The sequence below is a fragment of the Sus scrofa genome, chromosome 14 (assembly GCF_054392235.1).
Source record: "Sus scrofa isolate SSC_HxYL_T2T_F1_AM1 chromosome 14, Sscrofa_HxYL_maternal_Yorkshire_Landrace_v2.0, whole genome shotgun sequence".
Taxonomy (NCBI): Eukaryota; Metazoa; Chordata; class Mammalia; order Artiodactyla; family Suidae; genus Sus; species Sus scrofa.
In genome coordinates, this window is record NC_139396.1 from 101,670,897 (window position 1) to 101,684,336 (window position 13,440).

At 42.0% G+C, this 13,440-nt stretch overlaps 1 protein-coding gene across 38 annotated transcripts in view; it reads right to left on the bottom strand.

Moving 5' to 3' along the window:
- KCNMA1 (potassium calcium-activated channel subfamily M alpha 1) overlaps window positions 1-13,440 on the bottom strand; it is a 753,494-nt gene that overhangs the window by 94,782 nt on the left and 645,272 nt on the right.

A 13,440-nucleotide genomic window follows, 5' to 3' on the forward strand; every position in this document is an offset into this window, starting at 1 on the left:
ACTCCCAAGCTGATCCAACCTTTCTCTGGTTTGACTGCTGATGGCTTTCACGAGGAAATCTGGGCTGGTTAACTCAAGTTCTTAACCATGGCCAGGAAAGCACAGTCCCAGGACAGAATGGTGCCTGTTTTATAGAGGGACGTTTCCTGTCTCATAATCATAGACTACCAGAACCCTGGGGCTGGCTGTCACTCAAACCAGACTGCTAAAAGGGTATGGATGTTGCCATAAGCCATGAAGGCAAAATAAGAACAACAAATGCCAGATAAAGAATCCATACTGGGAGTTTGGTCCTGTCACTGCTCTAAAGAAGCACTTGATTTTTGTTTCCATTTTGCCATGTGCCCATCAGTGAGGCTGGGCGACTAAGATCAGGTAAGATGGGCATCAGAGCCAAGTTCTATGCCGAGAGAGTCGATGGGCGGCAGCTCCACGTCAGAACATAGGGAAGTTAAAATGGGTGCTATCCTTGGAACGAGAGTATCAGGTCTGACAACCTTGGAATAACATATAAAACCAAGAAGTTCAGTGAATACTTTGTGGTATTATTGATAAGATCAATCCCCCCAAGATGTATTTGTCTGGAAAAATCATGGTGAATATTAATACACAGATAATTAAAAGATGAAGGCTGGTTCCCATCAAAAGGAATACCAACATTAATATCACCAACACAGAATAGATACATAAACTCTCTATAACTGAACGATCACCTTATCATATATTATCAGGCAGGATGATTTCACCACTTCTGGCCCAAAAATTGCAAATGCATTTATTCAGAAAGTCTAAAGGAATGTACTCTGGAAACAACTTTGACTCGTTATTATGTAAAAGGAGGATGGAAAGTAACTCCTAGTATCCCACACCGAGGCACAGGGAGCGGTGCCCCACTGTAGGGTGAGGGGGCAGGGAAGGGGAGGCTTGTTGAAGCTTTTTCGTTTCTGGCTTTTGTGGAGCTAATAGGAGAATGGGGAGGGAGACTTGAAGGAACAATAGAATATGCAGAAGTTAATCACAGGGTATGTTTCTAGCTCTATTCACTGCCTAGGAAACCTGAATTGTACAAGTTTGAGTCCATCAACACACTGTAATGAAAGAATTTAGCTCCTACATGGGAGAGAGAAGAAATACTATATAAATATATTAACAGAATCCGCATGACCTGGAACGCAAGGTTCTCTACGGAAATACTGTGGCTTAACAGATCTACCAGAATCGAATTCAGCGCATGAGAGGCACCTCTTGTGCCCACACACCAATCTCAAACCAGAGCCTCACGTTCTGTGGGCATCCTGGTTAGAGCCCAACATTCCTCAAAGTCCCCTGGATCTAGAATCTCACCTCAAATCTCTTTATTCAAAACCCGACCTATCATTGTAACTTGCCCAGTGCTCTTGCCCTACTCAGTATCTGGTAGAAAATTCCATTTGGAGATCTAGTTCCCTTTCTTTCTTTGTCTGTCTTGGAATAGACTGTTTTCATCACCTCAAGGGCAAAGAAGAGGCTCAAGCAAAGATCACTAGGCATTCTCTGCTCAGAGATGAGATGCAAAGAAGAACAGAGGAAGTCAAAAAGCAAATACACAATGGAAATGAGAGATGCAACACTTGTGCTGAATTAAGACTATGGACTCTGGAGTTTGGAGGTAAAAGAAGAAGAGAATTTTTACATCTCAAACTGAGGGGGAAAAAAAAGTGGACACGAGTTCAACCAAAATGTCCTTTCCTCCTCTCCCTGTTCCCAACTCCTGACAAGATAGTAAAGGCTTTGAGATCAAGAAGTGTACCCAGTACCTTTGTGTAGGCCTGATGCATGCAGCATGTGTTTGTGGGAATAAGTTTCAGGACAGGGAGAGTCTCCACCAAATTCTTGGCACCAACGGCTGCCTGCTTTCTTTTTATATTTCTCAAGTTATGGAATCAGCAAACTATACTCTGGGACATATTTTTGGAGAGCTTATGAGCTAAAAATGGTTTTTACACTTTTAAATGATTGGGGGACATCTAGGAAGACGGCTATTTCATAACACATCAAAATGATATGAAATTCAATGGCTACAAATAAGCTTTACCGTAACATGGCCACAGCCATTTGCGCACCTGGCATCCTGGCTGTTTCCACTCTACACCTCAGAGTTGAGTAACTGCAACTGAGATTGCATGGCCCCCAGACCTAACATATTTAGTAGCTGGCCCTCGATAGAAAAGGTCTGCTCACTCCTGCTCTTGTGTATCATCGTACGTTTTCCTAGCTTTTTCCAAAAAGGACAATATTCTTCCCAATGTGCCAGGATAGCTGGACGGGAGACGTAATGCACATGAAACGCACTTCAGGTACATAGATGTGGATAAACCGAGAGGTCCCTCCCACCCAGCTAGCTATTAATCCTGCAGGTCCCGTTGCCTTGCTGGGGACTAGTCAGGTGAGCCTCCCATTTTCCAACTCCAGCCAAGTTAGATTCGCCCACCGTGCAGGTTGAGAATCAAGGCAAACCACATCTACCACGAGCAATTCCTCGGAGCTGTCAGTGTGGGCTGCAAGTCCACCCTGAAAGAGCCTATCCAAGACAACAGATTACCCATTAGACTAGATATGCTGAAAATATACAGCTTCAACCTTTCCCCAGCTAGCTCAGAGCGATATATAGATGATTATTTCAACCGTCAGCTGCCGCATAGATTTAAAGCCCTGCACAATAACTCCTGGATTCATCTGCCCCTTGTCAAACTGGCACAGCTTTAGTTGGAGGATACACGGTGTGGCAGTTTCACTGTGAATCCAGAATGATCCAGACGGCTGCTGTCTTTTTGTTCACCGGAAGCCAAACTGATGAGTTTGTAATGCATTTCTTATCAAAGGTAGTTTCAGAAAAGAAAATGTGCCCCATCAGTTTGGCTGGAATTTCACATCGACTAGATGATGGGCTTAATCAGAACATCTCTGTGATTTTTCTGGAGGAAAGAGATAATTCTGCACCCACCCCCTTCAAATAGCTTTATGCCAATGAATTATGTATTTATGAATTTATAATTATCCTTGATTTTTTCCCCTCCTGTGGTATACTTTATAAAATCATCAGCTGGAGCCTACAAAGCAATGGGACTTAATAGATACGAGCATGCTAATATATTTTTTAAAGTTAATGCTGATCTTTTTGAGCTCTATGTCTAAAATGATCATTGTGAATAAAGGAAGTGTAATTTTCAACTCATCTGTTTAACAAAGACAAAATGGACTGTAATGGAATTTATGGAGCCTGTAAAGGAACTCTTTTTCTAATATAGTTTATTACCAAGTAGATTTGGATTTACTGTAGGGTGAATTGAGTCCCCCCTGAAATGTATTGAGAGAAAATGCCTGTAAGGTACTGAACACTGTTCCTGGCACACTTCAAGTGTTCACGTAGATGGCAGATTGCTGTTGTGTTGTTTTTTATTATAACCCCTACTGACTTAGGAAATTCAGAACTTAAAGGCCAGCATTAAAATGGCTATTTATCCTGTCTTTATTCAAAATCCTGTGCATTTTTTTTTTGCATTTTAATTTCTAAAACAATATTGCATTAAACTATTATTTATCTTGATCACTGATGTTTTTGGTGCCCCCAAAAAACTGGCGCCCAAGGCAAGCGCCTCATCTTCTCCTCTCATCACAGCCCTGCCCTGTCCGTTTCTCAAAGGTGTTCTAGGGGCTGATCCTGCCTGCCTGGCATGACAAAGAAGTTCTCTTGGTTTGCATCTGCATGCATGGCTAGGACAAGGCAAATATAAACCAAGAGTTCTTCTTTTGATCACTTCACGTTGTTTGCATGAGAGGGTCCAGGAAAACCCTTGCAAGAAAGGTTTCCCTGTGGATTTACAAACTGTCAGACACCCGAAGGAGTGGAGAGGAGATCATGATGCCTCAGGAATCTGAGATTTGCCACCAGCCCAGGGTGAGAAACAGAAGAGAGAGAAAGGGTCAGGTCTCTTCCGGACTTAATTTCACACCTCACATCAAATTCTCCTGGTGAGCACAATTTTGATTTACATTTCCACTTGGGGGGGAATGTTGTTATTTGCTTATATATTTTGACTCGATGTTACCTTCCTTCTCTTTTTGTTTTTCCTTCCCCTAAACAGCTTCCAGTAAACATGACTGGCAGAAAATGTCAATCATATTTTCATTTCCATGTTCACTTTGCTATTTATGTTTTCAAAATTAATGCTTGCCTCAATGCCTCTATTTGAAGACCAGCCTAGAATCTAATTGTGTGTATGTAAAACTGTTTCCTAAGCCATACGACATTATACAGATAAGGACCATTATTATTATTAATATCATTATTATTATCAGCTCATCCATAAATACTCTATCTTCCATTGAGCCGGTTTCATCAAGAGCCCCCTAGAATTCTAATATGTATTCCAGATGGTTGCATTGATACTTTCTCTGAAACTCAGATAAAGGTAAAATGCATCGGCTTTTAGTGCAACCCAGGTGCACTGCATGGCCTGATGAGGAATGTTCTGCCAGAACACTTTAGAAATACTGTATGCTTTTAACCTTGGGAGGTAAGGACCAGTCTGGATGGTGATTTTACACTAAACAGAGCATTTAGTATATTTCTTAAGGGCATGGTCACCTTCTGAAGGTGTTCTTAAACAATAAAATCATTATCTGTATTCTACTATAATTTATCTTCAACATAACCTCTGCAACATTTAAAAATGCTAGTGCATGGTGGGCCCTTGCTGGTCAACACAGAGACTGCAGTGTGGAATACAGAAGCTGGCAGAACAGGGTTTAGGGGTGAGCAGCCTCACCGTCTTTCAGCTCAATACGCAGACCACAGCCAGCACCCAGGTCTGCTGACCTCTAATTTAGATCATTTGCTGTCAGAATTCTGCCCGTGAGAATAACATGAGGATATAGGTGTCTAGAGTCAAGCCACCTGTCCAAGTCCAAGTCTGGTCCTCGTTAGAGCTCTGATCTCAGATCAGTTACTCAACAGCCCAATGTCACAAGATCCCTGCTGGACAGATGAGGATGCCAAGATGTGGAGATGCTGTGGGGCTACATGAGATAACAAGTGGCCGCATGCGGACAGCCTGAGGACAAATAATGCCTTGGTGTGACCTGCTTGGCACTACCCGTCTTCTCCCTTGGATTGTATGTACCTCATGATTTTTAGGTCCAAAGATTATCCATAAAAACATGATTTCTAAATTCTGTTTTTAAATCTTGCAGAAGCCTGGTCTCTCCCATTCCAAAAGGGCAACTATCTCAGGGGACATGAGCTCTCCAGTTGCTCAAATACCCCTGTGCTGCCCACTGGACCCCACATCATATGGCAGGCACTCTGTGTTAGTACCTCTGGCTGCGGCTCCTGCAACAATGGTGCTATTCCTGAGATAAGGACCATAATGTGGGAAATGTCCTTTTACAAATATCAACTCATATTTTCTTTCCTCTTTTTTCTTTCTTTCTTTCTTTCTTTCTTTCTTTCTTTCTTTCTTTCTTTCTTTCTTTCTTTCTTTCTTTCTCTTTCCTTCCTCCCTTCTTTCCTTCTTTCCTCTCTTTCCTTTTTATGGCTGCACCTGCAGCATATGGAAGTTCCTGGGCTAGGGGTCATATCGGAGCCACAGCTGCCAGGCCTATACCACAGCCACAGCAATGTGGGATCTAAGCCGCATCTGTGACCTATGCTGCAGCTTGCAGCACTGTGGGATCCTTAACCCACTGAACGAGGCCAGGGATGGAACCCACATTCTCATGGATACTAGTTGGGTTTGTAACCCGCTGAGCCACAATAGAAACTTCAAATATCAACTCATATTAAGCTGCAGTGAGGGTAATGGTTAAATATGCAAGCCTTGAAATGCACTGTTAGGTCTGAACCTGGGTATTTGGTAAATAACCTAAGTTCACTGTCCTCACCTAAAAGATGGGAATAACCCCAGTGTCCTTTCCTCATATGGTTGTTGTGAGAATAGACTGAAAACATGAAAAGTGCCTAAGAGTTCCTGGTAGGCTCTTGATAAATGTATCACCTTGACTTTGAGCAATCAAAGGAATTCGAGCTCTCTGCCATTGGGTCTTCTCTGCAATGCCCATCTGCTTTCCTTTGACTTTGGTCTACGCAAATGGGTTCACCATCTCTCCTCTGCCCCAAGCAACTGACCTGGTTCCCAACTACTAGAATGGGGTGAGAGTCGCCACCCCACCCCCCCATTCTCTGCATCCTGTTCCATTGTCACCTTTGTCCCATATTTCATATGGCCCCAATGAAATGCTCAGGTCAAAATAATTAGGCTATGCCAAGTGTCATAAAAGCAAGAAAAGCCAGAAAATGTTTAAGTGGGCTTCAATTGGAGAGGGCTGGGACCGCTCAGAGCAACAACAAATGAAAGTCAGATGGAAACGTGGAGAAACCCTACTGTTTCCCCTAAATTACAGGAAACCCAGGCTGCCTGATTGTGAGGGGCATCTTCCCTTGAATTTCTGGTGGGAGTGCATGGGATTGGGGCATACACTGAGGATGATGAGAAAGGCAGAGGATAAGGCTACCTCCTTCTCTATTCCTTCCCACCAGCTCTTCCTTTCACCTCCCTACTCTATCCATTCTTCAAGAAACAGGTTAACCTGCTTCCTCCAGGAAGACTTCCCAGATGACTGTATCAAGGCAGAATACCTCCCTTCTCTAAAGATCCCTTCGCACTTCTCATCTCACATTCCTCTGACATCATACTGTTTCTGCATTACAATTTGTTTTCCACTTCAGTGTGTCTTCCCCAACTAGACTTCGAAGTTCTCTTTTGTAACCTACAAATCCTGACTCCCTCATATTTCTGAGTTCCTAGTAAAGTGCCAAAGAAATAGCTACTAGCTGCCAAGAGGTGGCATTGCAGAGGGGAGAAGCACAGCCTAGAGGTGAGAGGAGCCTGGGTTCAAGCCTCAACCTAGATCAACCATGTGGCCTTGCAAGACACTTGCCCTTCTGAAAGATTGGCATTCATTTTGGCTCTGATCTGTGATGGTTCTGGGCTCAATGATCTCTTCTATTACTTGATGGATATCCCAGGAGCCAGCCATGGACTGAAGGCCTTATAAGCCTACAGCCACAAATGATTATCCAGAACTTCCTATCAGACTCAACCCCAAAGCACTCCAGAATAGGAAAAGCAGGGTTACTGGTCCAGGGAAAGTATGGTTCAGCTCAGTGGTTTTCAACCCTGCCTTTAAATAATCTGAATTGGATAATGCTATAGAACACCAAACCGATTCAACACAAATCCTGAGGGCCTGGGGGCCAGGCATTGCTTTTTCTTTTTCCTTTTTTTTTTTTTTTTTTTTTTCAAAAATCTTTTTAAAGATGCACAATAAGAGAGAACCACAAGTTGCGGGGGGGAAATGAGACAACAGCATTAAAGAGATAGATAGATAGATAGATAGATATGTAAAATTCACAAGTGGTATGAAATACTAGTATGAAAAGTGGTGCATGATAGTGTCAGGAGAGGGCTGAATGCAATGTCCACATAAGCAGTGCTAGAAGGTCTGTAGGATTAGGAGAAATAAGACTTAAAACAGGAGTCGGATGGGTGGAGATGGCAGCTCAGCCTTATTCACTTGCATGTCCCCAGAACCAAACATGGGGCTGGTGCACTGCGGGCCCTGGAGCCATGATGCTGGGGAGCAGCAAGGGGTGGGAAGGGCATGCTGGGTGGAGGGTACAGCTGGAGCAAAGCCAAGGTGGTGGGGAGGCACTGGGCTCAGGAAGTATAAGAAAATCAGTCTGGCTGGATCAGGAAGGTTTATTTGAGGGCACAACTGGGGGGACATAAGGGGCAGATGGTGTAAAATTTTAAACTTCAAATGGCAGAATTTGGATAATCCTTGGTAATAGTCTGAATCCTCTGAAAGTTCTTTTTCCTCCAATTTCAAAACTCAAATTCAGAGCCAGCAGTGGGTGGTTTGCAACTTGGAAAAGTCTGTCGGAAATCCCCTGAACTCTGTCTACTTTCTCTCCAGCCACTTGAAAGTTAATAAGGGTCCAAGATAAGATGCACACATATGCGCATGAAACTGAAAAGAGGAGGCCCCTGGCAGTGGTCCAGCTCCATTGGAGGTCTCGATTTTCTTCTAGAGAGTGTATTTGACAAGAGAATCAAGTTATTTAATGCCCTGGAAAGGGGTCCTGCGAAACTCACAAGGCTGCCACCTCCTAGCCCAACCAGGTGAATTCAACCTTTACTTTGGGAGGGCTGTCCCCTGGCTTCCACTACTCACGTTGATTTCACACTCCCTATAAAGAGAACTGGAAGAAAATTGTCACGGTCTGGCTTTAACAGGCTTCAATTGACAATTGCAATCAATACTCTGAAAAACATTTTCAACAAAACCAGTACTTTCAAGTAGATTCCCTAGAAGAAAATGCTCCACCCAATCCTCTACTCCTTGGTTTCACCTAATTATAACACCTGACCAAAAGCAAATAAGAGAATTAAATAAGAATGCAAATAATGCAATACAATAATAACAATAAAGAATGGACGCCTAACCTGCACCGCTTGGCCCAGTATGCCTAGAAAACATTTAAAAAAAATAGAAAATTCCTATTGGAATTCCCAAATTCATGGTTTCAAATTTTTAAATTATGAAAACAGTAAAAAAAAAAAAAACCTTGCATTCAAATTTCTATATAGTCTGATAAGTAGCCTTTAACAGTGAAGAAAAACAAATACATGAGTCATCCTAGGATGTATTTTCCTTCTCCCCTTACATAACCTCAATAAATCCATTGTCTACTAAACAGGCCATGTTTAAAACCAAACACCCTGTAAAAAGAATAGTGTAGGTTAGAGAAAGAAGAAAAAAAAATTCGTTAAAAGATGTAGCTGTGTCTTTAAAGAAATTAAAAAGATTTAAAAATTGTGTGTGGTTTAAAAAGAATAAAAATTTTGCTGGTAAATTTGAGGTTGTTTTGCCTCATTGTTGCTCTAATTGATGAGCTGATCAGCCTTTGTGTGGACAACCTTACTGCGGGGGGGAAAGAACAAAAACCTTCTGATCCTGTTTGTTAGAAATTTAGTTCTGGCCCAATGAGAAAAGAAACCTTCTTTGGTTAACTTGGATTCTAAGGTAATTCTTGATGAAAGAGCATTATGTTAAAATTATTTTTACATAGCACATTAATCTGGTACATAAGCCCCCTTTAAAAAAATGTCCCTCATTATGCTGGCATGGAGTGAAGCCTAGGGAATTACTTTGTATAAATAAACACTAGTTAAAAATGGGACTGGCCACATAACAATGCGCAAATGACAGAGGTAATCCAGTCTTAGGGGGGAGAATCTGGTATTGTGTCATAACCTCTTAAAAATAGTAACATTTATTTAACCAGGACTTGTTCCAAATGAGCATTAAGTAAGTTGGATTTAAGGAAATCTTAGCAATTAAAAGGTGTTGTCTTAGTAGGAGAATATCTCCTCAACAAACCAACAACACAGTTTTAGACATTCATCATAGAGAAATAAAAGAGAGAGAGTCTGGAAAAGAAAAAGCAAAGAGTGGAGGCGTGGGGGTAGTAAGTACCTACAGTGCATCGAGGCAGAGGGGTTCATTTATAGAAGAGCAGCGCCACCTGCTGGTAGATCTGCATTTGGAGGCTTTCATCTATCTTGCAATCTATGCATAAATACACAGCAGTATTTCTTGGCTGCTGTTACACATAAGAATTTTATTACCAGTCGGCAGATTTCTAACACACTGGTTGCAGTTTAATAATCCTCTATTACCTGAAGTATGGGTTATATAAAAACCTGGAATGTTAATTGTTGACAAACCAATTCTAATATGTAAAGCACTGTAAGTCACCCAGTAAATATCCAAATAAATCAAAAGGGATAGCTCTTTTTCCTCTAACCACATGTTATTAAACACCACAACTTGATCACTTACATAAAAATAATGTTCATACATTTCGAAGTACTAAGAAATCAGGAAAAATACATTAGCATCTTACTAACAGAGAGCTTCCCCTTCATTTACAATCTAGAGGAAAATGTTTTTGCAAAGAATATTTTCCCCCATCTTTAAAAATTGGACTTAAACCAGGCTGTCATTTAGAGAATTTTCTCATATAACAAAAACCTGAGTTATAAATAACTAAGATTACATCTGTAAAATGTTGTATTTTTTAAAATGGCAATAGAAGAGTCACGAAGCATATAAGTCACTGATAGAGTGAACAGAGAAACAGTGCCTGTCATTTTTTTTTTTTCAGAAAAAGATCACACAAACGAGATAGCAAAGGAACACAATAAAAGGAAGAAGCAGGAATGTGATAGGTGACTGTGATTACATCTGCAAAGGAAACTGTGAAATAAATTAACACCCAAGCACCCACGAAAGGCATATTGTAGCTTCACTGTAAGTGATCATTATGCAACAGAGAAGGCTGGTGATTTTGTAAGAACAGAAATAAAGTGGAGGCTGTGAAATCTGGTGGTGATAACTAATGACCACACTACTTACAACTCTGATTTGATCTCTAACAGGATAAAAAAAAAAATAAAACAAAAAAGCACTCCCCAGGATAGATGTCTGCAATAGGAATTGTATTGTTCACTTGAAACAAATAAACCCCAAATGGGATCAAAGGGCCCCAGGAAATGAAAAATGACAGTTCCTGTGTTGCCCTGATTTGATCTTAAGCAAAACTACCATGCTGATAACATTCCAGAGCTTAAGAAGGTAGGGCTGTTCTTGGATTGTTATGGGAAGTTGGTGGGAAGTCCACTCTAATTTTAGAAAGTTATTAAGATTTAATCTCTAACAGCTACAGTGAAAAAGATTGCTCATGCAGTATTCCTTAAAACACACACACACACACACACACACACACACACACTCAATTTTGTTATTTCTGATGGGGACTGTGGAACCCCTTTACATTCTGTTCTTCCGTCTCTTGGAAAAGGCATATACATAAAGAGAATCAAATGTCAGAGTGCTTCCTGTGAGCCCAAAGTGTCTCCAGTTATTGATCACAAAGACTTGAAGGAATGGGTCTCAGTCATGGGCAGAGAATATCTCCTGTCCCACCTCGCCTGGTTCCCTCTTGTGTGGAGACTGGGCTGCCAGAAGCAATTTCAGGCAGATGTGGAGGGTGGCGGGGAGACTCTGGTGGAGCTGGGGACTTACCCTCCCTTGATGAAAATCTGATCGATAAGCCAGTATCTTAGCACACCGAGAGAAGTTCCCTGCAGCTGGCTGGGGTCTGAGTGATAAAAGGCATGAACCCTGCCTTCAGAGCAGCTGGGATAAATTCAATGAATGGGGAATCAGAGTTGGATGAAAGAACTTTGTTTAGGTTAGAAATGCTATGCAGACCTGAGGGCAGGTGAGGTCCCCGGGGAAGGAGTAAAACGATGGGTTTGCCACACCTTCCCAGCGTGTTACTCACCTACCTGGACTCAGGGGCCCGATGACTCATGGAAGGGAATGCATCAGCATCCCCAGGCCCGCTAGAGTCTAAACACTGTACCCAGCAGAAGCAGTGGGAGAAGTGCCTTTCCTTCAAAAGCAGCACTGGTCAATTCTAGATCCAGCTCCTCAAGAGCACTCCAGGAGGCAAAGGAAGCAGGTGCTCAGAAACAAGTGTTTGGTTCAGGATGTCATGAGGGGATAAGAAGCAAGGCTCAAGACCCTCTTTACTTGAGATGCTCCTAATAAACTATGGAAACATAGTTTCCATCTTCCTGACACAGTGTATGTTATTCGGCAAATATTTGTTGAGAGCTCACCCTTGCAACTACTTAGCTTTGCCGCTTTGACTTGAAAGCAGCCACCGACAATATGCAAATAAATGGCTGTGACTACATTACAATAAAACCGTATTTACTAAAACAAGCAGAAGGACCATACTCAGCTGACCTCTGCTTTAAAGGATGGGTAAGTATCCATCAGCTAGAAAGGCAGAGGGAAAAAATCACAGGTACAGGGAAAAGTTACAGAAATGTGTTATATGACAAAACAAGACATTTTAAAAGAATGGTTAGATGAAAGATACGTGGAGAATAGATCTAGAAAGACAGGTGAAAGCCAAGCCATGAAGGTCTTTGAATAGCATTATAAGACTGGAGGTTATCCTATTGGAACAAGTAGTCATCGAAAGTTTATATATATTTTTCTCTTTCAAATGCTATAATTACATGGTCAAATCTGTGCTTTAACCTGATAGACTTAGTGGTAGCTTAGAGGCAAGAGAGACTAATTAATTGGAGGCTAATTAATTGGTGTGAAAGACCAGCTGAGAGAAAAATAAAGGCTGGAAGTTGGCAATGCCACCGAGAATGAGAAGAGAAGGTTTGAAATGTAATCTAGAGGTCAAATGAGAGGGTTCAGCCATCAGTAGGATGGAGGAGAGAACAAGATCATGGAGTCCTTAGGATTTCCAGTGTGTGTCAATACTCAGGCAACCTGCCCTCACATCAGGTCTGCTCAAAGAAACAGGCAATGGCAGGGTGTGGGTGAAGGATTCAGGCACCACCTTGACCCCAATTCTTGTTCTAATTTTACTAATGGGAAAATCAACAAGTAGAGACCAATTGCTCATAAAGAAAGTTAGAAAAGGCAACAAAGTGAAGCCTTGACACCATCTAGACTTCAAAGAGGGGTTGAGATCTAGACCACCATTAAGAAAAGTAATGTAGGGAGTTCCCGTCGTGGCGCAGTGGTTAACGAATCCGACTAGGAACCATGAGGTTGCGGGTTCGGTCCCTGCCCTTGCTCAGTGGGTTAACGATCCGGTGTTGCTGTGAGCTGTGGTGTAGGTTGCAGACGCGGCTCAGATCCCGCGTTGCTGTGGCTCTGGCGTAGGCTGGTGGCTACAGCTCCGATTGGACCCCTAGCCTGGGAATCTCCATATGCCTCGGAAGCAGCCCAAGAAATTGCAAAGGAAAACAAAGAAGTTTCGATAATAAAATCCATTTTCTTCAAAAAAAAAAAAAGTAATGTAGATAGGAGTTTAAAAAGAAGGAAATGTTCTCTTTCTCCACCATTCGTTCCCCTCTTGCCTGTTCTCCCACCTTCCTTCCCTCTTTTGAGAACACAGTGAATTCACTATCTCCACATGCATTTTAGAGATGGAAAAGTCACAGGGTGGGTTCAGTGAGATGACTGACGAGGGACAGAGTCACAGCTGCTCCATGAGATGCTTCTATTGTTACCTTCATTTAACAGATGAGGAAACTAAGGAATAGAGAAGCTCTGGAGCTGGTCCAAAGCCCCATCACAGTAAGGGATGCTGTCTTTTCTAGGACTGCCTAGATAAAATAAGATGTCAGTCTTATTTGAGAGGTATAAAGATTCAAATATGTGTAAGGAATTACCCTTATTATAGCAATCAGCATCTATTTGGTGAAGATATCAAAACATGACTGCACCAGGACT